This window comes from Tenebrio molitor, chromosome 8, assembly GCF_963966145.1.
Source record: "Tenebrio molitor chromosome 8, icTenMoli1.1, whole genome shotgun sequence".
Lineage (NCBI taxonomy): Eukaryota > Metazoa > Arthropoda > Insecta > Coleoptera > Tenebrionidae > Tenebrio > Tenebrio molitor.
The window spans coordinates 9,645,366-9,673,293 of record NC_091053.1 but is presented as its reverse complement, the minus strand read 5'-3'; the positions used below and the strand labels follow the sequence as shown (position 1 = coordinate 9,673,293).

At 34.1% G+C, this 27,928-nt stretch overlaps 1 protein-coding gene and 3 long non-coding RNA genes across 4 annotated transcripts in view; 2 read left to right on the top strand and 2 right to left on the bottom strand.

Annotated features, from left to right (window-relative positions):
- LOC138137246 (uncharacterized) overlaps positions 1-27,928 on the bottom strand; it is a 296,725-nt gene that overhangs the window by 163,519 nt on the left and 105,278 nt on the right. The gene's annotated exons all lie outside the window — the stretch shown is intronic.
- LOC138137252 (uncharacterized) overlaps positions 1-27,928 on the bottom strand; it is a 256,252-nt gene that overhangs the window by 181,032 nt on the left and 47,292 nt on the right. The window lies entirely within an intron of this gene.
- On the top strand, positions 3,751-21,400 carry LOC138136862 (uncharacterized). The gene is made up of 3 exons (XR_011161462.1): positions 3,751-4,146; positions 8,263-8,354; positions 21,289-21,400. It is a non-coding gene; the product is annotated as an uncharacterized lncRNA (long non-coding RNA).
- On the top strand, positions 24,824-26,691 carry LOC138136861 (uncharacterized). The gene is made up of 4 exons (XR_011161461.1): positions 24,824-25,208; positions 25,332-25,570; positions 25,625-26,493; positions 26,543-26,691. It is a non-coding gene; the product is annotated as an uncharacterized lncRNA (long non-coding RNA).

Here is a 27,928-nt window from a genome sequence, read left to right as displayed (position 1 = left end):
ACTCTTTTCAAAAGAACTAATTTTTGAAAAACTTAGGAAGGAGAAATTCTCCTTAATCATAGATGAAACCACCGACATAGCTACAAGGAAGAGTTTGGTAGTTGTGGCTAGATTTTTTGAAGAATCTGAAAAAGTTGTAAAAGATCATTTTGTCGATTTAATTTAATGTAAGTTCATGATGCCACATCTGATGGTTTATTTAACGCAGTGAGGCTGTTATTGAACACCAACAAAATTCCATCTGCCAATGTTATCGGTTTAGGAGCAGATAATGCCAGTGTTATGATGGGAGATGTGAAGGGTGTGAAGCAAAGGTTAGAGAAATATGCCCTCATATTGTAGTAAATGGATGTACCTGTCACTCTTTGCACCTATGTGCTTCAAATTCCTGTAAAAAGCTACCTTCAACAGTACAGCAGTTCTGCAGAGACATTTACTCCTATTTCTCTCATAGCTTGAAGAGAAGTAGTGAATTAAAGGAATGCCAAATATTTTGTGAGGAAAATCCGTCAAAAATGTTGTACCCCAGTCAAACTATGTGGTTATCATTACAGGTAACGATATTAGTTTTAACTGACATAATCTTATTTTCATATTTGTAGGCCGTATGTGACAGAATTTTGATTCACTGGGATTCACTGAATTCATATTTTGACGAAGCTGCAAAAGAAGAAAAACTTCCACTGGCCAAGACCATTTCCAGTGCTTTGAGAAATCCTATTTATAAGTTATATTTGGAATTTTTAGCATATAATTTAATAGTTATTTAATAAACTAGTTTGTTAATGAAGGCGATTAATAATCGAAACTGTTTAAAGCACGAACGAGTGTAGCGAGTGAGTGGCTTTAACAGTTGAGATTATTAATCGCCCATTAACAAAAGAGTTGATTACAAAAATTTTTCGTTGACCGCAAACTTTTTTTTTTTGGTGACAAATTTTGAAATTAAAGCCAAATCAAAACCAATTTCATTTTTTTCCATAAAGATGAGACCTTATAAATACCTTCATTCTTTTTTTGTCCTCAGGGAAGGACATTTTTAAATTTTTCAACACTTTCTATTCACTTTTCCACAAAGAGTGTCAGAAGACGTCAACTCCAATCACATTCAATTTCACGTAAAAATCACGGTTGCTACGGAAACCTAGTTACCTTTGAAAAATATGACATGCGAATTACTGTGTTTTCAATTTGGTTGTAGGTCGTAAAATTTTATGGTACTTTAAGTTAAAGATCTTGCGGGGCTTATAAATCCTAGTTTACCACTAGCAGGTAATATTTTAAGCAGGGTTGTATTGTACATTTGGTATATTTGCATTGTACGGCAAACGGCACGCGCCGCTACCCAACCTTTTCAAACCCAACCATAATAATATAATCATAATATCCAATAAAATTTTACGACCTACAACCAAATTGAAATTACAATATAACCAAATATGTCGGTTTTTGAAAAAGTGAATTTGTAATTGTGCAGTTATGGAGCTATAAAATATAGAAAACCCTGCTGCACTACCTGCTGCAGTGTTGGTAAGTGCAAACAATACATGTTCGAGGTTGTTTATACACCAAAATTTAATCAAAACGTCAAAATCGCAAAAATTGTTCATTAATGAAAAATAGTGTATTAATGAGGTCCATTGAATATTGAATTTCAAAGCGAAAATCCAAAAACGCCACTATTACTCGAAAGAATCAGGTTTTTGTATAAGAGTATTCTAAAATGTTTTGTGAAAAGGAAGTTATCGATAAAACTTCTTTAGAAAATATTAATGTACTTAGTCCCCAGAATTATCTTGGTATTGATGATCTGTATTTTGAAGGTAAAGTTGATAGTTTCTTGAAAAATCCACAAACTGTAAACACTGTAAGTAAAACCGATTTACATAATTTCAAAATTCATTGTTTAAATTTTTACAGTGAATTGTGTGTACAAATAAAAAAACGGTTCAACATGACAAATGAATTTTTAGTTTATGCTAGCAACTTTACTCCCAAAAACGCCCTATCTGGGGACATCTTATCTATATCTAAATTTACGTATTTATTTCCTTATTAAACGTAGACGTTGATAAAGTAAACTTAGAATGGCAGTTAGTTAGCGAAACTAAAGCATCAGAAGATTTTAAAGATATGGATGTAACTGTATTTTGGCAAAGGGTTGCTGAAACAAAAAATGAGTTGGGCCAGTCAATGTTTAACAGTCTGATGGAAGTTGTAAAATGCATTCTTTCTCTTCCACATTCCTCAGCTGCGGCAGAAAGAGTGTTTTCCCAACTGACAATAAATAAAACCAAATTGCGAAATAGGTTAAATATTGTAACAGTATCTCATATTTTATCAGTTAAAGAAAATAGTAAGAGTGGTCTGATTTTGCCAAAGAAATCATTTAAGCTGTAACTGACTGCATCAAGAATTTCTATAAATATAAATACACAACATATGTATATACCGGGTGATTCAGATTGGTATTCGCGCCCCTATATCTTTTTTATTTTAAGAAAAAAGTATAGCAAACCATATATATTTGTAAATCGCTTATGAAACTACAATAGATGACGTCATCAAATCTTCTCTACGATGACATATGTCAAAGTTAAGACAGTCAACTTTTTTTTAAAAATAGTACATTATACATTTCTTAGTCTATTCTTGTAAAGCTTTTTTTTCTACATTTGAATGTGTAAAAAAAGTTGACACTTGCAATAGAAAAAAATCGAGAAAAAAAATAAAATATGATTTAATTTATTCGAAAGTGTTATTTTCTAAAAAGAGCTAGTTAGCCATGCAGATGGAGACAATTGAATTTTGACATTAATAGCCTCAATTATTAACCTACCTACATTTAAATAAATAGCTCTGTTATAACCTACATTTAAATAAATAACTATGATATAACATCTGGCTTCGAAACATAACTTCTTCCTGACTATACCGCTTTGAATGCATACACGATGAAAATATGTAGTTGAATTTTGATAGTGCATGAACGACATGATGAGTCTTGGGAATCGTATTCGAATTATTCGAATATTTGAATAGCTGACTATGTAAAATTCGAATAAGTGTAAATTCTAATATTCGAATAAAGTAAATTCAGGATGGATCGGGTATTTCACTGTCAAATTATTTTATTTTTTGGCTATGTAATTCTTAAAATAGTGAGATGCAGGGAACCAACATAACGCGAATTTAGCATAGTAAATTCAGTATGGATTTGGTATTTCGTCCGAGTCTCAGTTTTTTGGCCGAGGCGCACCCGAGGCTTGAAAACAAACAAGGTCAAATCATTTTATTTTTTGGCTACGTGGTTGTCTTGTAAATAGTGACATGCAAGGAACCAACATAATGCGAATTTACAAATGTTTGGCTTACTAGCTCTTTTTAGAAAATAACGCTTTCGAATAAATTAAATCATATTTTATTATTTTTCTCGATTTTTTTCTGATGTAAGTTTCAACTTTTTTTACACATTCAAATGTAGAAAAAAAAGCTTTAGAAGAATAGGCTAAGAAATGTATAGTGTACCATTTAAAAAAAAAAGTTGACTGTCTTAAACTTTGACATATGTCATCGTAGAGAAGATTTGACAACATCATCTATTGTAGCTTCATAAGCGATTTACAAATATATATGGTTTACTATACTTTTTTCTTAAAACAAAAAAGATGTAGGGCCGCGAATACCAAACTGAATCACCCGGTATACGTGCATAGCTAACCTACTCGCCCCCACACATGTATAGGATTACCTCGCCTCCGCCTTAAAGAACACAGATACAAGTGTGTATTTGGCAGAAATGTAAAGTTTAAAAGGAGACGAATCGGGGGAACTTGAGAGGGGTAAATTTTTTAATTATACAAAAATATGATACGTCGTTCCACTCAACTCGCCTCCGAAAAATGCAAGAGTAAACTCGCCTCTTTTGTATAACTTTAACTACAGGGAATTGTCAAATGGCCTCCAGCGCTGTTGTCAGGTTTTGTAAACAAATATTTCCACGAACTTATAAAACTACAATAAGCATTATTCCATGTTGTTTCTCATTCTGCTCCTATTCTTTGAGATGACATGATCGTGTATGAAGTGCTCCTGGATGTTTTCAAAAATGATTAGTACTCAAGAATGTCAGACCAAATCTCTTTGGTAAGTATCTATATAAATGCAAATAAGAGTACCTAATAGTAATTTAATAGATTATTTACCTGTATACAGAGTGCGTCCTAAAAAACGCCGCAAACCATATCTCCGTTATTTATGGCTCGATTTAAATAAAACATAAACTGAATTAAATCACTTTAAAAACACTATAAACACAATATAGATTAATTGATTGAATGTCAGATGATAGTCAACTTTGTTTTTCAAATAACTTGGTATATTTTTTTATTCCGATTTTGAAAGAGATTATTTTTCTGAATCCAACGATATGCCACATGTTAGAATGCACTTAATAATAACCTCCAAAAATAAATAAATAAAATAGCATTATTGGAAATTCGGAACAATTTAATTGATGAGTACAAATACATTTTGATCAGTAACTATTTGTAATAATATTTACTAAATAATTAAGTAATAAATCTGAATGCACAGTAAAATATTTAGAGGCAAGTTAAAAATATATATTCCAAGTTAAAATACTGAATGATCAGTAAAATATTGTTTGGACAGTGGTAAAACATTTTGATCTACGAAATTTTAAATCTGATTCAATGAATTTGCGTTTGTTAAGTATTAAATTTAATTTGTGGCACAGAATATTGAAGAACACAAGTAAAAAAACAATTGCTCAGTGTACAATTTACTTGATTCTTAAAATTGTGTCAATTAGGTACGATTCGAGAAAAACAACATAACCTATAAATTTGACCGCGCAATAGTCTGCAAGTGTCTTGTGTTATGGTGAAATAAATTGCATAAGTTTACAAGGTAAATTGAGGTATTTATAAATATTTTTTCACAGTCATATTCTGCAGGCGTTCAGGATGAACAATAGTCTAGTTGCGGAGTACGAAACGTCGGAATCATCCTCTGAGGAAGGACGTCATCACGAATCATCGCCAAAGAGGAGAGTTATAGGAAATTGGATAAAGATTGGAGTTTTTTCTGGATCGGATGAGGCTGAAAAATTTATAAAAGATAAAAAAATATGGGGATTTCATTATAAAAATAAAACAGAAGAAGGAATAAAGAAATACTTCAGGTGCAATCAAGTTAAACTTCGTGGACAACAATGTTCTGCAAAAATATATCTTCAGTATGATTCGACATCGCATGAAGTGCATTTATTCAAGACTAAATCAGAACACAATCATGACTCTATTGAAACAAAAGGCGTTCTTGGAATTGACCCTTCTCTAAAGTTGGAAATCCAAAAACTTTTTGACCTAAAGTTAAAGCCAAAGGCTATTTTAATAGAATTGTCCAAGAATAGTGATATCAGGAAGCTTCCCTCAAAAAGACAATTAGATAATTACTTGCATCAGTTGCGAGAATCCAAATATGGCCCGTCACAAATAAGTGTTGGAGAATTGGAAGCATGGCTACTGAAAAACTCAGTTATTCCAGAAGACTTGCATATCCCTTTCGTCGCACAATACGAATTAGAGACTGAGGAAGAGGAAAGCATTTTTCGATTTTTCATAACAAGTAGATATTTGATGAGTATTTGTGCCAACAGTTACAAAATTCATGCTGATGCAACCTACAAACTCTTGTGGCAAGGTTTTCCAGTTCTAATAGTGGGTACTACCGATATGGATAAACATTTTCACCCTTTTGGTCTTTCTGTTTGTACTAATGAGAAGAAGGAGGATTTCAAGTTTCTCTTTAGAGCGTTAGTTGCCACATCAAAGAAATTATTTGAAAAAAAATTTGAACCTAACGTGTTGATATGTGATGCTGCAAAAAGTATTCAGAATGCTTTCATAGAGATTTTCGGAACTGATAAGTTGATAATCATGTGCTGGGCGCATATGAGGAAAAATGTTCAGAAACGTGTAGAGCGTGATGTGGAGAAAAAAAACCGTTCCCTAATTCTGAGTGATATTAACACTCTTCAACTTTCTTCATCTCCAGAGATATTCGAAAAAGCTGTTGAACTTTTCAAAAAAAAATGGAATACGGAGCAAGCTTTTTTGAATTATTTTGAAAGAGAGTGGCTGTCTGATAATAGCAATTGGTACGAAGGTGTAATGAAACATGTACCAAGTACTAATAACGCCTTAGAAGCGTTTAATAAAGTTATAAAAGACACTCATACCCTTCGGGAACGCCTTTCATTAAACCATTTTCTATCGGTTGCTCTTGAAAGTGTTCAACAATGGTCGAACGACTATAAAACTGAGTTGAAAAAATTTTCGAAAATACCAACAATTACATTGTCCCTGTGGACATCTGCCTATCAGTGGACTAAAAAGAATAAACCAGTTCTCATTGTCTCCCAACAGGAGAGTCAAATTAGTTACAAAATTCCAGCAGGGGATTCAACCGAAGAACCAGGAGAATTAAATGACATTTGCGCAGAAAATTGGGTGGAATTTGAAGAGTTTAAAAATAAGGCATTTTCATCCTGGATAACTACCATGTCAACTTCTCCAGATGAGTGGATTAAGGGAAACTGTAATTGTCCAGCTTTTTTTAAAAATATGATATGTAAACATATTATTGGCATAGCCATTAGACTTAAATATGTCAAACCACCACCAGAAGCGCGAAATATAAGTATTCAAGGGAAACGTAAAAGAGGGCGTCCTTCTAAGGCAAAAAAAGCTCTTATTGTGCAGTAGTAATATACATAAACTTTAAGCTATAGGTACTTAAGAAAATGTTTTTTTTTATTTTTAAGTTTGAAAATTATTTTTTCATTGTTTATTTTATCGTTTAATTTTCAAGTAAATTCTACCATAATGTTGTCCTGATTTTATTTATTTGAAATTCCTCTTGTCGAGATTAGTACAGAACCTGCCTCACAATCTATGCTGTATTGCCGTGCTGCCGTACATTTTCTGTAGGTATATTATCAGTCAGCTCTGCCATTGGCTCTGCCCTCAGACCATTTATCGTTATTTATATTTCAATTTCACTATTATACTTAATCATATTGAATCAAAATACTTATCATAAATTATTATGAAACTTAAGTTTTTTTAAGAATCGAAATGCAATTAATTATTGAACAAAATATCTGATCAAATAGTATTTCTACATATCATTTTTTTTTAAATCAGTCAAAGATTAATTTTTATCCGGACAGAACATACTGATCAAACTGAATTTTCTACTTGAAAAATGTTTATTTTTTTACTTGTCAACTGAATAATGTTACTGATCAAATAAACATAAGCCTTGGAAATTTTGTCTTCGAAAAAAAATCAGGTTACTGTGGAAAACAATCTTAAAAGCAATATTTATTACAAGTTCTGTCATATTACTTTTTGATTCTGCTTTTAATAAAGTATTGTTATTGCGTTTAAGATTATTTTCCATAGTATACCTGATTTTTTGTCGAAGAAAAAATTTCCAGTATTTCTATTTTATTAATTTATCTTCGCGGTTAAATGCATTCTAACATGTGGCATTTCGTTGGTTTCAGAAAAATTATCTCTTTCAAAATCGGAATAAAAAAATATGCCAAGCTATTTGAAAAAACAAAGTTGACTATCATCTGACATTGAATGACTTTTTGAAATTTTTTAATCTATATCGTGCTTATAGTGTTTTTAAAGTGAGTTATTACAGTTTTCGTTTTATTTAAATCGAGCCATAAATAACGGAGATACGGCTTGCGGCGTTTTTTAGGACGCACCCGGTATGTCCCAGAAATAACAATCTTATAGGGGGAGATTCACGAAACTCGGTAAGGCTCGATAAGGCATTGCAAATTTAAAACCATGACAACTGACATTGTTGAAGCATTGTATTCGCCGTTTCGTTAACGATTTGCAAATTTGCAAAGTTTCATGAATCTACCCCTCAGACACGACTTTAACAACGTTGCGTTAAGTTGGTTAAAATGTGTTAGTTAGAAAGAATGCATTTATTCTATGAATAAACGTTTACGCAACTGAGCTCTACGTACTCACTTACACTGTTTTTCTTTTGGTTTTCCTCTTTTCTCCATTGTATTTCACTCGTTCTCAAAACTATTTCCCATCTCTACTAAATGTCAAAGTGATGTCAAAATATGAAATAGTTTTGAGAAATAGTGAAATACAATTGACCAAAGAGGAAAACCAAAAGGAAAACACTGTTTTGCAGAAGCAGCAATCAACAGTCCAGAGGGAAACAGTTATTGATTTTAGCACAACGGTGCGATGTGACAAAATATAATGACTTTAGTTCGTCTTCTGGTAAGTTAGTTATTACTTCTTTTTCATGCATGCAGTACATAGTTGCATTTATTGTTTTCTTCAAAATGTAATGGATACGTCGATTTACAATTCTTAAGACATGTTTTCCTACATTTTCACATACAGGGTTCCAGCACCCAGTATCTTGAATACAATTGATTTTTCAAAAAATTCCAGAAACACGTTGTTTTTAAACGGTTACATTTCAGCCCACCCACTGACGTGTTTCAGGAATTTTTCCAGACATAATTTGTATTCAAGATACTGAATTTCTTCCTGTTAAACTTTCCACCCTGTATACATGTTTCTTCTGAATGATTTCTTTATGTAGTACCTAAAGAGTTTACACCGCATGATTTACATCAGTCAGTTTGTTGATGAAGGTTGTAGCGTTACAAAACGCCACAATGGCGATTGGCCGGAGTAGGAGGCCAAGAGGTCCTACTTATGCTCGCGGGACTAATAGATCGCTGTTCGAAAATCAGGAACTAGCAAATAACGCACAGCATTTGGCAACGCGACGCGCCCACCCTGCCTTCAAGCTTTTTACGTCGCTCATTCCGGAAGCGGAAGTATCATTTGTAGAGTCTTGGTGCCAGCCATATCGTGGTTCTTCCAGTTCAGTACCGTCGTTCGCTTATGGTCCGTTTTGTGGGGACACGTCGGGATTACGCTGTGATGCCGCGCCTGGTGTCGCAAGCGTAGTCGAATCTCGGCGAGTCGCAAGCGCATCGGGACCATCTGCGGACATCATTTTTGGAGCAAATTCTGGAAGAACCACCTATCGTAAGAGACGTGCACGACTTACCGACACTTTACCGCCCCAAGATCTGAAATTTCCCGGTCGGTGAAATTCAATGTAAACAAACCGACGCCATGACAGTACACCGGTCGTGACACCGCGCACGTGTAGTACCACCGGAAATGCACATTTTTTATTGCGCAGTACCACGCAAGCGCAGGATGCCTTATCGCGCAACTAATAAGGTCGAGAATCGCGCGCGTGACGATTTTCGCGATTTATGGGACTACGGTGCCGGGATTAAAAATGCGGAAGTCGGACACTTGGACACTTCTTCGAGAGCCGTCGAGGCGACGCCAGCGAAGCGCATTTTGGAGTTCGTGGTCGAGTGACCCCTCGCATTATAGAGGTAATTATCATTCAATTGCGGATTCATTTCACTAATACCATTTATTAGGGGTAGTTCGATCCAGTTTGGATAATTTGATCCAGTACCGTACCGTGCATTACCGTACCGCATCATTACCGTACCGCATCGTTATATTACCGAAAATTATCGAGTAGCGGAGTACCGGAAGGACTTCAGTTTATCGCCAAGAACCTCCTGTTACGCTGAAAGGTAATTACCGAATCGCTCGATTTTCGCAACACTAACGACAATTCGTTAGGGGTCGTTCGTAGGGGCGATCGTTCCGTTGGATATCGTTCCGTTGGATATCATTCGTTAGGGTGGTCATCGCCAGACCAATCATTTTTCGCCAAGCAGTTTATCGTTTCATTACCGGCTCAGGACTAAGGAATATCGCCAAGGTCACGCCGTGACGCCATAAAAGGAACAGTACCGTATCGCAAGCCAAAAGGACGCAATCGAGGACACACCACGTTACCGGCATAAGATAAGTCGCCACATTTTTATTGCGGAATAATGAAAATTTGCGCCTCAAATATCCCGCTTCTCATCAATTAGAACCTTCTCATATTTGTCAAATTTTGTAATTCAAATATTTCGAAACTTTCGTAAGATTTCACAATTTTCTTTTCAATTTTGCATTTCAGTCTCATACACCAGTTCTTTTACTTTCAAGAAGTTTGCAAGTTTCACATTTTCAAGTTAAATTTTTGGAACTCTTCCGACCGCTTTCTTTTATGATTTTTTTTTTAATTTTTATAAAACTTTAATGTCAAGGTCACTGCCAGACATTTTTAACTGTAGAATCAAGACTAATTTAACGTTGTAAATTCATAAAGCAGAAGACTGCTGTAGTGACCCAGTTTAAAATTTAAACTTAAATTTCCGGTACCGCCACAACAGCGCGCCAAATGTGAAGGTACTAGCGGCTAGACTAGGAACTACGAGCGGAAATATAGCGGGGGTTGAAGCTCGCTCGCGCGGGTGGTTGAAGGGGGTAGGTCACTTTTGTTTGGTTTTTCGAAACGAACAGACCTTGCGAAGAGCGATCCAATATTCCAAAAATCTGTAAGTTACATCTGAACCGATTACACTACCGTTCCGAGTAGATATTTTGTGTCCCCGTGAAGAATCCGGCGGTTTTTTTTTATTCACCTGGGTAATTTATCCCACTTTCGTTGCCTTTTTTTTGTGTTTTGTTTTGGGACCAGGACCACGTGGTAAGGGTATGTTGTAGATTTTATTTTGTTGCATGCTGTTGCTTTAAGAAGCGCCCATTCGTTAATTTTAAGCGTTGTCTTTCTTCCGGAAGGTTCATTTTTTTTAACAATCTGGTAATTTCGCAAATTCGGAGCCGTCGTCCGAACCGCGTGCGTCCATTTTGTTTTTTTTCTTCACTAACATTTTCTAACGGCACTCGACCCGCCATTTTCTTTTTGTTTAACATTACCAGCGATTATTGTATTCCTGATTTATGTTGCTTACTGATATTTGTGCCATTTAAAGTGGTTCTATTTTATCGTTATTTAACTTCACGTTTTGTTCTCTTTTATTTCCTCATTGTTTAATGTTGCGGTTTGTTTTTGCTTATGTTATCCTTGTTTAATGTTGCGTTTTGTTTTGTTTATTTGATCATTGTTTAACGTTGCGCTTTTTTTGTGTTGAATTTTCGCATCGTTTAATGTTACGCGTTGTTCGATTGAATTAAACTCGGGTTTTCTTTATGTTGTTGTTAAGCACCGCTAGGTTTCGGAAGAGTTAAAGTAAAATGTTGTAAGTGCGCCACTATGGGAGTTAGGTTTCAATCAGGAAGTCGTGGGGTTGTCTAGTAAATTCCTGGGGAGGCCACGGTTAAGTTACGGCCGTTAGCGGAGGCGGACCTAAGCCCTGCTCGATGCGGCTCTGGGATGCTGACGTGAAACCTCCGTCGCGGTTCTAGAGATCTTAGGTTCTTGTCGGTAAACGGTTGGTTGGGGAAGGTGGAGCAAGCTCTGCTCGAAGCGGCTTGGGAAGCTCACCGTACAACCCCGAGGCGCTCTGTCACTCTTTCTTGGTCGGTGAAATAGCCCGACTTTCATTACTAACCCGAGTATCTAGAAACGTCGCTGGTCTCAAGCCGATTCAGATTATTCTTCTGAGTCCCCTCGCGGCCGAGAGTTTGTTACCTCCAGCTCTAAGCTCCCGACGGCGTACCTTGACCGCGTAGTTCCAAATTAAATATTGTTTTGTCATTAATCGAATTGTAAAATATGAGTAATACCTGGGATACGGTTTTTTGAAGAGGGTTTTTCATCCGTCCCTGTCTGTAATAACTGCACCATAATTTGTTTACTTGTTTTGCTGGCTTTAACTGTCATTTTGTCTGTTATGTACCCGTTTTCTGTTATTCTAAATACTGTTGCATTCATCTTGTCGTTTATCTTTGTGATGTACTCAGCTAGTTAATTACTTGTACTTCGTTAAACTTAGTTTCTGTCTTTTTGGATTCGTTTCATTTTTTTTTATCAAAGTTATTACAGGCATTTTTAATAAAAGGTATTTTGCGTCCCTCACATGTGTGTTTTATTTGCGGCACTCTTCCAACTGGAACCCTCACCGTTTGCATTCTGAACCTTTTTCCGCCAAAAGAAAATCACAACGTAGGGCTCCTCCGATTCGATGACGATCACGACCACATTTGTTACCGTTTTGCGCAGGTTCAAATATTTGGCGGAAAAAGCAATGTATTCAAATCATTACACTGCGTTTCTTTTTCATTTCACACATGTAACACATTGTTTTCTTCATTAAATCGGAAAGATTGTATTAGTTACAAGTTTATTCACAACAGAATCATAAAATAAGTTACAAGGTCACCTGTAAGGGAAAGCTTTCTTAAGGCTCCACGATCCCTCACGTAGCGCCTATACTAAATACATGGAGTTATTTTTTTCGGAATTTTTCTACAAAATCAACTTTGAAGCAATGCTTGACTTTTGGTTGGTTAGTAGGCACCTAAACGGAGGTCGATAACATATTATTTTAAAAAAAAGTATAATAATTAATTTGTAATTAAATAAAAACGCGAAATCATTTTTTTCGGATTTTTTTGTCCTGGAACGTTTTTTCGCGGTAAGTAAACACTCATTTGATAGATAATTAAAATACGGAGGTCGATAACATTTTATTTTTTCGTTTACTGTCGTAGTTTTTTTGTTATTTATAAAAAATAAATCCGAAAATAGGCAACCAAAAGTACTTAAGACGACGCGGCCCTCGCCGCTCGGACATGGTTTATGGCTAGTGAGAGCGACTTACGCAGGTCCTTATAACGCACTAATACTTTTATGACCGAGGGTTCGGTCAGTCCATTGCTTTGGGCTGTCATTTATTACAGGGGGTCTTCAAGGCATTTGTGCTCTGCAATTTTTGCGATATTATAAAAACATGTCGCACTGATCAGGATTTTCATTGATTCGCGTGCCATAAATATTATGCGCCATTTTTGATGAAAAAATTAATGAACATGTTTTTGTGCGAGAAATATACAGTGAATTTTTTTATCAATGAACCATAGGGAACAATTTTATTTAATGAAACATTTATAATGTAAATTATAAATTTTGAAGTAAAGAGGTTCACAAATATTTTAGTATTTTAAATGCTCAAACGCCACAAACTCTTTACCAAAAGCCGCTAAATAGTAACCTAATCGGTCTCCAAATCCGTCGAATAATAATATTTATAAAATTATTACACTGTTTTTCTTTTGATTTTCCTCTTTTGTCAACTGTAGTTGGTTGCAAAAAAAAAAACGGAAACTGTCAGAATAAAATTGGCACATTTTTATGGTGTGAAACCTTGCGAGAGAGAGGTTAGAATTATGATCAAAATTCAATGACAATTTTAGAAATTATTTGATAGGTATTGTCAAGTAGACAATTAATTGACAAATGGACAAAACCAAATTGTACCAACTGTATTTCACTATTTCTCAAAACTATTTCCTATCTCTATTAAATGTCAAAGTGAGGTAAATATGAAATACCGGGTGATCAAGAAGGACTGTTTAAGTTGGCATTACAATTAAGAAAATTTTTTAATTCGGTTATTTATAACTCTGCAACCGGATATGAAAAACGAAAAATGCTTTATTTTGCCCTACGGGCTTTCAGATTCCTGATTACAAAACATAAAAAATAACAATTTATTGTTCTCCCTCACTCCTCTCGTTCTCTATTCTTTCTCTCCTCTTGCTTATTCTTTCATCCATCTCCCTGCCGTCTTCGCTCCCTATTAATCCCCATTCCCTTCTCTTTCTCTCTCTCATTTCGCCGCATGTGTTTGATCTTCTCACTATCCTCGCGTCACTTCTTGCACCTTCTCTCTCTCTCTTCTCCTTCCTTCCCATTCCTGTTCTCTCTCTCCTCGTCCCCACCTCTGCAACCCGCTATCATTTTCCTCTCTCACACATACTCTTTCTCCTCCCTATTGTACTTCGATTCTCTTATTCTCTCTCTTCTCTCTTACTTTTCTGTGTCTTTGTCCCCCTACCTTTTTATTCACCTTCTCCTTGTACATTTTCTCGCCGAGTCGTCTTCTTATTCTCTCCTTCTTTTAGCAAATTTTCTTCAGTTTCTCCTGTCTCTTATCCCATCTAAACCAGTCCCCGTTAATCTGTATTTTCCTGTATCCTATTTTCACCCTTTTTCCTCTATCTCTCTCCTCTCTGGCCAACTCTCTTAACTTCTTTTGTGTTTCCCTTTCTTCTCTTGTCAAATCGCCATCTATATACATCCTCTCACCCTTTTTTTCCTTTAACTTACTCTTACTTAGCATTATGTTCTTCTTCTGCTCCCAACTTTCTATTTTTGCCACCATCATCTTATCTTTATTTATTTTAAATGCTTCCTTTACATTCACTTTCACTCCTATCTCCCTTTCTAACCATTCTTCCACCCCCTTCTCTATATTTCCACTTATTGCTCCTATTCCAGTTATTATAACATTATTCTTCCTCTCCTTCTTTTCTCTTTGTTCCATCTTTTCCTCTATCATTTCCATCCTTTTCATCCAATCTGCCTTCTCCAACTGCTCTTTTTCGTCTCTTCCTCTCCTCTCCTCTCTCACTGTCGCTAATTCTTTCCTTAGCTCCCCATTCTCCTCTCTCACATCCGCTAATTCCTTTCTTAGTGTTTTGATCTCCTCTCTCATCTCTCTTATCATGGTAGTTTTCATTTCCTTATCCATTTCCTTGCTTTGATTTTCTTCTTCGCTTCTATTTGGTGATCTTCTCGTTCTGGAACTATTTCTGAGTGGGTTCTTGCCTTCTTTCGACGTTCTACCCTCTTCTCTTTCTCTCTTGCTACTTTCTTTCCTTACTTCTGACGATTTCAGCATGTCCTCTCTTTCTTGCTCTCCCTCTTTCTCTCTCGCTGCCGCTAATTCCTTTCTTCGTGCTCTGCTCTCCTCTACTATTCCCGCCATATCCTCTTTTATCTCTCTGAGCACTGTTTTTATTTTCTTCTCTATTTCTTTGCTTTGATTTCTTTCTTCGCCTCTACTTGGGGATCTTTCAGTTCTGGAACTCTTTCTGAATAGGTTCAGGCCTTCTTCCGACAGCCTACCCTCTTCTCTTTCTCTCTTGCTGCTTTCTTTCCTTGCTTTCGGCGATTTCGGCATGCCCTCTCTTTCTTGCCCGCTGTCTTCTGCTTATCACCTCTCACTCACTCGTCGTTGTTTACGTTTGTTATCTCTGCACTTTTTCCACGTCTGCTCGCTATCGCTGCCAAACCAGGAATCCGGATATGTTTTGTTGGTTTATTTGACAAATATCTGATGTAGGTATAGCATTAACAACGACAAGGCATCAATAACCGAAAGTTACTCCTGTTATACGATTTAAAATACAATTCAGTGTTACCAACTTAAACAGTCCTTCTTGATCACCCCGTAGTTTTGAGAAATAGTGAAATACCATTGACAAAAAAAGAAAACAAAAGAAAAACACTGTTATATTATAATAAATTAAAATGGTCCAATAATATGAACTCCCAAAATTCATTCAGTTTTGTTACTTTCACTTTGAGATAGATAGGAATGTACTGTCGCGAGCAATAAATTTTGGTCGTCAACGTCATTTCAAAATTTGGTTAGATTGTCACACATTAAAAATTTTTCCCTGCCTGATTTTGCTCATGTCAACAAAGTGTCAAAAAAATGAGAAAAAATTACAATTAATGTCATACAACGTGATGAGAGGTTATGATATTTACGGCTGTTTTACAATGGAGCATTTTCGATTGCGTCAAAGAATGACCTTGACGATCAAAATTTATTGCTCGCGACTGTAGCTAGGTACTGTTATTTTTATTTATTTTTGTTTAATTTTAAACCTACCTCTTCTCACCGTTATTACCGTACCGTACAGTTACTTGGGGATGATTAGTGGTCCTAGGTAAGTACCTAGAAGGACCGGGAAAATCCAATAATCCATTTGTTATCGAAAGAGTCAAAATTCCTGGTACACATTATAAAATTTCCAGTATGGACTATCAAGCTGCAAACGTTTGGAACCATCGAAATCAGGTATTATTTACGACATTTGTGTTGGTTCTTGCTGTTATGAAATAAAAACTTTATTAATTATGATTGAGTGGTTGATTGATCAGAAAATTAACTTGTTTTATAGGTAGGTATAGATAAGTACATGGTTATGATTTATAATGTATAAGTCTTTTTTTAAGATGCTTCTTATAGGTAAATTTCGGCTACTTCTCGAGTCAGTTATTTCGGGCAACATTCCATTCAAATATGTAACATACTCGCATTTCTAAAGTATCTATCATTTTATCGTACCAGTATTTAGAATCATCTTCTTCAATAACACGATACATATTTTAAGTCACATTGTGTAGGTACAATAAAATAACATTTTTGGAGATTGCTCATAAGCAGTTGACCTTGAACCTGGTATATATAATTGTCATTTTCTTTTAATAATATTTTATTATCATCCCTGGGATTCATTTCCAAATATTAAAAAAAAAATTCTATTGCCGTTTTGATGTCGGTGTTTCGAGCAGCAAATGGACATTTGATTTCAACAATTGAGTCCAAATCAACCAATCCATCTGGTGATGCCCCCAAAAATGTTTTCTCAATGTCTACAAATAAACCGCACGAACATAGACCCGTTATTTCTTCCAATTTTTGTTTTGCTTTTTCTTCGTTGTCAATACCCCATTGCAGTGATTCAGGTAATTTTTTAAATTTTAATTTTTCGAGGCGACATAAAATATCTTTTATCGTATTTGCAGTGTCTGGCAATATCTGGATTCATACGACCATAATGGGCCCTATTAAAATCCTCGAAGATTATCAATATTTTTCTTGTAAATATTCAAGTAACTTCTTAGTGCACAGGACAAAATGCAAAACTTCACGAACAATTGGTAAATGTTTTTTTTTTTTACCTACAATATGAAGATGCAGGTATAATAAGTGAAACGACCCTTCCAAATGTTTACCAAAAATATTGCAGGTAAACAAGAAGGTAGAGAATATCGACATCGACATAGTGTTATTACTTACTACAATTTTTTCAGATAACCAACTTATCAACTTTCATTTCGTATCCCACCTCCACCCGGCGGCACGGCAATTTTGCCGGAGTACATACACTATTACGGATAATACTATCAAGTAATAGTGCAGTGCTTATCAACATAATTACCGGCGTCTCGCCTCCGCATTTTGACTTTTTTGTGTTTTATGTTCTGTGTCAATGTTAAGGAATTTCCTCACGATGTGACATGAGTATAATAATATACCTTTTTGAATTTCAACCACCAATGTGTTCTATAAGTCCAAAATTTTTAAATTTTTAAGAAGAGATTGCGGTACTATTCCTGTTGCTGAAATTATAAATGGTAAAATCGAAATTTTTTCTAAACACCAAAGATTTCTCATAGCAACGGAGAGTTCTAAATATTTATTAATTTTTGTATTATATGTCTGTGTTATATTGTGTGAATTTGGAACAGCTATATCTAAAAGATATGCTTGCTTTTGTTGTTTATTTAAAATAATAATGTCTGGTCTGTTATGCTGAATGTGAATATCAGTTAAAACTGTGCGATCAAAATATAATTTGTAATTGTCGTTTTCTAAACAACTTTCTGGTTTATAAATGTAATGTGGTTGTGTATCCTTTAATAAATTGAATTTAACTGCTAAATTCATGTGTATAATTTTTGCGAATATATCATGACGTTTTTTATATTCGCTTTGAGCCAAAACGGTGCAAGAAGAAATGATGTGTTCAATGGTTTCCCCTTCAGTTCCGCAAATCCTACATTTATCGATGATCGATTGTAAACCGCATATGTGTTTTTTATAATTTCTTGTATTTATAACACGATCTTGTATTGCAAATATAAAACCCTCAGTCTCAGGATGAATATTTGATTTTTTAAGCCATGCATGAGAAGCTTGAATATTAATTTCTGGCTGTTCTAGCTCTTTAAAATATCTCCCATGTAAAGACTTTTGTTTTATATTTGCTATAGTGTCAGGTATATTTGGCTCAACAATATCTGAAATTACATTATCACTTAAATTTAAAGGTGTGTAACCTTTATCCGCTGAAACCAAAGCATTAAAAAAAGTGTTATCACGAGCTCTATTGAGAAAATAATTTTTTAGTGAAGCAATTTGATTGTGTTGTAGAATTTCTAGATTTGAAAAACCCCTACCACCATTTTCGCGTGGTAAATTAAATCTTTCAACAGCAGATTTGGGGTGATGTTTACAAAATTTTGTAAAGAGAACTCTAGTTTGAATATTTATATTCTGTAAATTAGTTTTGGACCATTTTATAACACCAAAAGAATAGGTCAACAATGGAACAGCATATGTATTAACTGCTTTAATTAAATTATTACCGTTTAATTTTGATTTTAGAATAGATTTAATTCTTAAATAAAATTGTTTTTCTAAATTTTCTTTTATTATTGAATGTTGAATATGATTTGATTGATTAATACCTAAATATTTATAAAATTCTCCTTTATTTAAATTTTTAATGATTTCTCCTTCTTTAGTTATATATTCTAAATTTTCGTAATGACCACGACATATTGATTGCGTTTTACACTTATCAATACCAAAACTCATGCCAATATCATTTGAGAAATTTTCAGTTATTGTTAGTAAAGATAAAATGTGATTCTTTTTAGATGCATAAAGTTTTATGTCATCCATATAAAGAAGGTGATTTAATTTGGATAGTGAGGTATTATTAACTCTAATATTGAAACCATATCCAGTGCTATTTAATAGATTTGTCAAAGGATTGATGGCTAGACAAAACCATAAAGGACTTAAAGAATCTCCTTGATAAATTCCACGTTTAATTTGAATAGGCTCGGATTTTAATTTAGTATTGTTTATTGATAAATTTAAAGTAGTTTTCCAAAATGTCATAACATGTGATAAAAAGTTAATCAAATCCAAATTAATTTTATAAATTTTAAGAATTTTAATTAACCATGAATGTGGTACTGAATCATAGGCTTTTTTGTAGTCTATGAATGCGGTACAAATATTTCTATTATTTTTTCGAGCTTGTTCCATTATTACCGTATCTATTATGAGTTGTTCTTTACAACCAAAACACTCCTTAACACAACCTTTTTGTTCTTCATTAAGTATATTTAATTTTTGACAATGGTCGTAAATTATTACTTTAATGTCATAATTTTATAAATTGTAGGCAGACATGTGATTGGCCTATATTTTGATGGATTTTTTGTATCGGAATCTTTTGGTTTCAGATATGTTATACCATGGGCCAAAAACTCTGGAAATGTGTTAGGTTCTCTAATAAATCCGTTAAAGTGATCAAGTAAGCATTTATGAATACAAGTAAATTTTTTTAACCAAAAGTTATGAATTTGGTCACCTCCAGGGGATTTCCAATTATGTGAACTATTAATATTTTTAACTAAAATTTCAAGGCTAATTTGAATATGATGTCGATTATTACTATCTGGTATCTCATTTTCTAAATTAGGAATCCATTCTGCCTGATTATTAAATTGAACTTCATTTGACCATATGTTTGACCAGAATTCTTTAATTTCATTTATATTTGGTAGACCATTATTATTTTGAGTTTTATTATCTGCTAAATTTTTGTAAAACAACTTCTCATTATTTCTAAATAGTTTATTTTCAAATTTCCGTTGTTTATTATTTTTATATCTTTTTAATCGTTTAGAATAAATATTCAATTTTTGTAATAAAGTGTCTTTAATTTCTATTAATGTTTCATTATATTCGTTATATTTTAAACAATGTATTCTGTTTTTATTTAAAATCGATTTAATACAGTTATTTAGATGATTAGAATTTATACCCTTTAATTAATTAATTTCTTTTATTATTTTAATAAAAATAAAAAAATAGATTTTTAACGCCTTATCTAAATGAATAAAAATTCGAATTGAGTTAATTTTAAAATATTAACAATGCAAAATTATAACTATTTTTTTAGTATTTGGCTGACCTCTTTGATGTCTAGGATCCACTAATTCTGGAAGAAAGTCCCAATTTCAAATTTATCAGTTTCATGCCAGAATCTATCGTCCCTTTTAATTATGCAATATTTTAAATCAGAATTGATTTTCTCTTTCGTAGCAGTATATAAACAACGAAGTACAAATATCACGATTGGTGATATTTGTGGTACTCGTACCTAATTATAATAAGGATGCGATGTTTTTAATTTTATATGGTTTTCATGATCCATCGTTAAATAAATCAGTAATGTTATTTTTGATATCTTCTTCAATTGTTAATTCACGTGTGGAATATGGTCACTTTATTGCAAGAATTGCATCCGAATTTATTAATCCATCTCTTTGCTAAAAATGATTTATATTTATCAATAAACATGGCACAACTTTTAACATTCAACCCGATAATGTGCTCCAATTTTTCTGTCGCTTTGTTTTGTCACAGAATTTCGAATGGATGATTTTTCTGAATACAAAATTTCTTTTACCGTATTTGTAGTCTCAGTATTCGGAAATAATGGTTTATGGGATAACGGGAACGGGTTTGTTGGCCGTCGTCAGTGTCGGCATTTCTACCTGACAGAAATGCATGCATTTGATGACCATAACTTCTGCTCGAAGGACCCCCGGCAAATTGATTGACACCCGTCAGAATTTACAGAGTATACAACCCACATTCCCCGAAACTGGAATTTTATTTTACTCCACTGGAGCCTTAATAAGACCAGAATAAGCGTATTTAATAAGATCATTAATGTGAACTGGTTCAAAATTTCCTTTTGAAAAGAATTACTTAGAAAAATCGTTTGCCAATTCCACGAACCAGTGCACACTTCTTATTTAAACTACTGTTGGCCAAAAAGCTGAATAAACAAGCTATTTAATTCCCAAGGAATTAGATTTTTCATTTGTCTTGTCTCCGACGTATAAGAAAATACTGAGCACTTGTCCCGGCAGCTGGACAAGCTTAACAACCTGCTCCCAAAAGCTGCCTGGCGCCCATTTCCTTACCCACGCCCTCTGCCCCGAAAAACCCCCTGAGAACCCGGAGCTGTCACTGGCCAACTTTTGGTCACAAGGTTAAAATCAAATTTATTATTTCACCATTTAACGATCTTTTGTCGAAATCGCGAGAAAACTTATATGTTTACATGTAAAAAATGTAAAATGACGTCATAGGTAGTGCATATTTAAAACCATCACATCATAAGACTGATTTTTTAGGAACCGTAAAAGAAACAACCGTTTCTGATGGAAAAAGCTTGGATTTTTCAAGTGACGATGTAGACAATGATCCAACTTTTGACCCTCATCTTACTTTCGAAAAAAGATGGGTGAGTTTTTCTTCAAAAACTTTTTATCCATATATCGGTGTCCCAGAACTAAAGGGGTAGCTCAAAACTGCAAACTGACGATCTTAAAAACAGTTAGTCCTTTGAAATTCTTGTCAAGGATATTTCGTTTCAGTTTTCGACAAAGAACCTATAGTTTTCCACTACTTCTTGAATTCTGGGACGTTTGGTACGTGATACTGTCATCATCCGAGACGTTCGCTAGTAATAATTGCGCAAGTTTAGGTTCAAGTACATCTGTAGTGATACACAAAGCACCCGAAATAAAATTAGCCGAACAAGAACCACGTGCAATAAGCTTAGCTGAAAAAGAACCACTTGGACAAAGTTTAGCAAAAGAACAAAGTAGTAAAGAAAAAGTGCAATCTTGGTTAAATACAAATAAAAATGACAGAGTTCCAAAGATTCAAAAGTCTAAAGCGATAGCGGGCTCATCGCAAATTAGAATAATTGATCAGAAAAATGAAGTAAGTACCTAAAATTGATTGCTGTTAATTAACTCCTTGAATGGTTGGTCAATAATTACCTAACAAAGAATGGATATGATTATGCTATAATAATAAATTTATTACTCTTTGCTATTGGTTGTATGTATTAATTGTAATGTAATTAATTGTAATTGTAGGACAAAATATGGCCAAAGAAATCGTGGAAAAAGAAGAAAACGGTTTGCAAGTTTTGTTTGGTAGATGTATCAAATTTTGAAAGGCATTTGGAACGGAATCATAAAGATTGCAAGGAAGTAACAGAAATGTTATCTTTTCCAAAGCAAACTAAAGAGAGAAGAGCCATTATAGGGTTGCTCAGAAATAAAGCACATTTTACTGAATTTTTGTCAGGAAACAAAAGACCTATATATGGCAATTCCAAGCCATACACTGCAAAGGATTATACTCAAAAAAATATTTGGCACGACATTCTCGCAAATGTATTGCAAACACCGATGCACTTCAAAAGGATTCAAACACGTAAGTGCTTCACAAACTTTGATAGCCTGCTCCCTCCATAAAAATGCCACTCTACAAAAACTAAGAATTAAGGAAGAAGTTTTTAACATTATGAAAGCGGATGAAATATCGTTAACGGCAAAGACGGATGTGCTGATATGTCATTTTGGAGAAAATTATCTAAAAAAACACAAACGGAAACAAATGAATGTAGTGTGTTCAAATAAAATAAGGGAGTTGGCCAGATTATTCATAGAATTTAGACAGACCACAAATAATCAAGAAAGCCAATTAATTGATATTTTAGATCCTTCCAAATTTGATATTTGCATTGAATGTGCTAAAAGAATTGGAGGGTATAACGCGGAGGAAAAAACATACAAAGCGCCCAGTTTGTCAGCCCACATTAGGACATCTTTGAAACAAGTTTGTGAAGTTCTTATTCGGTTACTTTTAAAGAAAGATCCCTCCATAAAATGCGAAGACAGCGAAAAGAAACTGAAAGAAGTGAAACGTTTTAGAGAACTCATTATGTCACAGTGGACGACATAAATAAGCAGTATGGCATTTAAAGACTTAAATGAAAAGAAGTGGAATAAACCTGTTATTTTACCACTTACAAAGGATATTTTAAAACTAAAAGACTACGTTTCTGAAGTTGCCAATAAGGCTATTGCTCATCTTAATACTGAGCCTAATGACAAGAAATAATTTAAATTCTTGGTGGAGGCGACTTTGGTCTTAACTATTCTTTACAACAGGAAACGGATTGGCGATGTTCAATACACTTTACTACAAACTTATTTACAAAATTTTTCCTCCATAAATCAAGAAGAGTGTATGAATGCTTTAACAGAATCTGAAATAGTATTTTACATTACAAGCCAGGTAAAATGGTTTTTACTGGCGAATGGAGGATATAACTGACGAGTCGAAGACGAGTCAGTTACCTCCTTGAGCCAGTAAAACCAGTTACCTGGCGTGTCTTGTATAATATTTTATTTGTTACTAAATTGTAAACAACTAAATAAAATTAAAAATGATCAAATTCTGTTTTCTTCCAAATTATTGCTCAAAACTCAGAAACCTTAGAAGTACAATTACTATGACAACGCGCCGTTTGTTCAAATTGTTTATTTCCGTCAAGATTTTTTCTCAAATGAACGTACCATAAGAAATCAAAAAGGAAGCTATAAACGTAGCTTCCAGTTTACTGCCAGCGAAGTCTTTAGCAAGATATGAACGAGAATATGAAGAATTTAAAAATTGGCAGAAAAACAATAACGTAACTGGTGTAACGGAAGACGTTCTTTTGGTGTATCTTCACCAACTATCAGACAAATTTAGCCCCAATTCTTTGTGGTCGAAATGGTCCATGTTAAAAAGCTGCCTAGAAATTAAAGAAAATGCTGAAGTTCGCAGGTTTGTTTTCCTATTACAGACGTTGTCAAAAAAGTGATATTTTAACTTGACATTTGTAGATTTCATAAGGTAATTGCTTTTCTCAAGAGAAAAAATGAGCGTTACGTGCCGAAGAAGGCAAGGGTTTTAACAAAAGAGCAAGTGGAAAAATTTCTTGTTGAAGCTCCTGATGACTATTGGTTGTTATATAAAGTGATTACAATTTTTGGAATTTTTGGTGCTTGCCGGTGTGACGAGCTTCTCTCGTTGACGGTGAAGGACGTAGAAGATGTTGAGAAATATATTATCGTCACTTTACGGAATACAAAGAATTTAACAACAAGGAGATTTACGATCACAGATGAGGGCTGCAGTTTTCAACCTTGTGTTTTGTACAGAAAATATGCAGCTCTTCGTCCTCGTCAAGCAGACCAATTACGTTTCTTTTTAACCTACCGTAATGGCAAATGTATTTCCCTCAATGTTGGCCAGCACACTATTGGCGGTGTACCGAAAAAAATTGCAACATACTTAGGGCTACAAGAACCTGAATTATACACAGGTCACTCATTTCGCCGATCAGCAGCAACAATGGTTGTGGATGCAGGTGGAGATATTTTGACACTAAAACGTGCGGGAGGATGGAAAAGTAGTGGAATTGCGGAAGGTTATGTGGATGATTCTATCAATAAAAAAATTGAAATTGCGAAAAAAATGTTTCCTGGACGAAACTCAACAGATGTGGCTTCCACTTCGACAAATGTGGCTTTCACTTAGGGAGGTTCTACAATTAATTGTCCAATGACGAGCGAATTCACTTCCGCTTCAGGAATGTTCGACATTAGCGGAAATTCTAATTGTACATTTAATTTTAATTTGTATGAAACAAAGAAATAAAAATGTTCAAATGTTAAAAACGCTACTATCCTTTCCAAATTTCAAATTTCTCTACTAACTTGTTAAATTCATAACTGGTCTGCTGTCAATTTAACGCTACTAGCCAGTTAAAATGACTTTTCAACGTCAAGTGACAGTTCGAATAAATGACGTTTACAATTTAGTAACAAATAAAAGTCTTAACAAAACACTACAAACGTGTTGTTACGGGGGGCAAAGGCAGTAGAGCAGTAGTCATTTTATTTCCTCAAAGCATTCAAAATTATATTAACCGAATAATTGAAATCCGAAATTCTACTCAAATAGTTCCTGACAACAATGGCTACCTGTTTGCCTATCCTGATATCGCTCACTGGGCAAGAGGTGATGTAGCACTGCGTAAATTTGCAAAACAAGCAAACTTGGAATACCCTAACGAAATCACTTCTAATAAACTGAGAAAGCAGATTGCCACAGTTATGCAAATTTTAAGCCTTAATAAAGAAGAATCAGAACAATTTGCGCGTTTTATGGGGCATACCGAAAAGACACATAATGAATTTTACAAGTAAGTAGGTATTCTAATATTTAAACCAAAGAAAATTAAACCTATTTGGATATTGCCGGACTTGGAATTTGATGTTCCAAATACCCACCGATCGATTATTTTGATTAAGAATTTATTTTACAGATTACCCGAAGATGTTTACCAAACAGCGAAGATATCAAAATTATTAATTCTAATGGACAAAGGTGTGGGCCATAAATTTAAGGGAAAATCTCTTAACGAAATTGATATAGATCCCCAATGTGAATTAGCTGAAACAGACAATGAGTCTGATAATAACGGCGACGAGCAAGACATAACTAATGTTCTTACATCTAATAATTTTAAAAAGTTGAAAACTTCTAATCGAGCTGTTTCAAAAGGTATTCAGCTTTATTCTTATAGGTATGAAACACTAGCTGTTAACTATGTTGCAGATGTATTTACGGCAGCAAATCCTTCCTACAGTCCACCTTCTCCAGACGAAGGAGCATTTTCTCAAGGTGGATATTTGATATTGCGCAAAATGTATGCCTCGAGCTTTATTCTGTAACAGACCTGATGATTTTAACGCCCCGTTAAGCAGTTATAACCATATGCAAACGCATTTAATCTCTTCATTTCTCTTCATCTCTTCATTTAGTGATTATACAGGGTTATTATAAATTATTGTAGTCGAAGTAGGCGTAAAAATTGAATGTAAAATTTACGGCTGCCACTCCATATAGAAAATATCAAAATGATGTGAATGTGAGTACGGTGTGTACTCACTTATTCAGATTCAACGGTGTGTTTACACACAGAAGTTAAATTGGGTGCAAAACAACTCAATATTTTTAGGAGTGGTTGCAAAACAACTATTTTTGGATTAAATCCTTAATTAAAAAACCGCACCGCACTTTTTCCAAAAAAAATTTCAGTGACAGCGACAAAAATTGACAGTTCACATGAAAGCGGCAAAAATGTAATAACATGGGCATGGCCTGCTCCGACTACAATAATTTATAATAACCCTATATTATAACAGCCTGTTAAAAATAACATATTTATTTAACAGAATAAAGTTCTATATCTATCACATATGTTAACAATAGAGTTCTGTAGAAGTAATAAGGATACAGTTATTAATTTTGATTGGCTATGTGTGTCATAAATGGGCATTTCTACAAAACTCTTTTACTCAGGCGTAACATTATTGATAGAGAATAAGGATTTTAATGTTCGATCTGTTATACAAATTTAGGCACAATAAAATCGACTGATGCTCTCACTCCAATATCTTCCAAAAAAGTTTCGACTACAAAAGGTATACAATTCCATCTATAATGATTAATAATAAATTCATTCTCCTATAGCTGAGAAAACAAATAAGTCTTCTGGTAGAACTCCTTGGACCGAGGAACAGACATCTGTTGTCAGACAACATTTTAGGTCTCATATCAAACATAAGAAAGCACCTAAAAAACAGGAATGTCAGGAGTTAATCGACAAACATCCTCGTCTTCTCCATAATAAAGATTGGGTGCGAGTGAAGACATATGTTTACCGAGAAAAATAAAATTTTCACTTTTTTTATTTTACTTTTTTCTGTTGCCCAAAATAATACGTAGGAACATATCTACTTACCCAAAAAAGTTAGACATCTAACCAAATGCTTCTTATAGTCCAGGCAAAATAAACATTCAACTTCGGAAAAATTCGCATGCATGTGAAAATTGGTACTATTAGAGACAAAATTTAAAGCAACAGTGTCACCACACTGTCATAATGTGTAACACGTCCTTTAGAATCTAATAATATTGTTTCTAATTTACTAGTTACTTTAAGAAATCCGCATAATGTGAAAAGCGTAAAGCATGAACTACACCGAATTTTGGACAGAAACGTGCTGCATTAAATTTTATGTCCAAATAGTACAGACCTTAAATATGTCGTTACAATTATAAAGTCAAAAGTCGACTAAACGAAGCTGAACGTTTATTTACTTATTTTAAATAATTCAGTTGAGCCACATAATTCCTTTTACTCCGAATAATATACAGTGAGTTTTTTTAAGACTGATCATAGGGTTTTACATGCTGATTTTTCAACCCCCTGTTAACTTTGGTTCCGATGATAAAACCATTTTTGGAACAAAGTTGGAAGATTTTTTAAACTATCGGATTTTTTAGACTATCCTAAACTGTCGAAAAAGTTGTGAAAAAAATATTTTGTAGCGCACCGGAATAATAGTACGCCGAGCGGCTGCCAGAATAGCGTCCTTGTCGGCTCAAACAGCACCTGACCACCTCCATTTTTGACTTTTATCACTTTCATTTAAAAAATAAATAGCGAGACCTCCTCGAGTTTAGAAAATTGAGTTGTAATCTATCCGATAGCTTAAAAAATCTTCCAACTTTGTTCCAAAAATGGTTTGAATATTTCCATCGGAACAAAAGTTAACAGGGGGTTGAAAAATTAGGATTTAAAACCCTATGGCCAGTCTTAAAAAAAACTCACTATACACTATACATACTACACTCACCGGCAAAAAAACGGAACACTAATTAGTCAATAACAAATTTATTCCCATTATACCTATTTTGATGTATTTTGACCAGGAGGCGATGATAGCAAACATAACCTTGAGCATTAGCATAGGCTATTTTATTAGCAATTTCGTATAAAAACAAATGTTTTGCTTAAAAATCTTCTTTTCTAAATTTACCAATTTTATAATAATCAAGCAACCTGGTTAGATT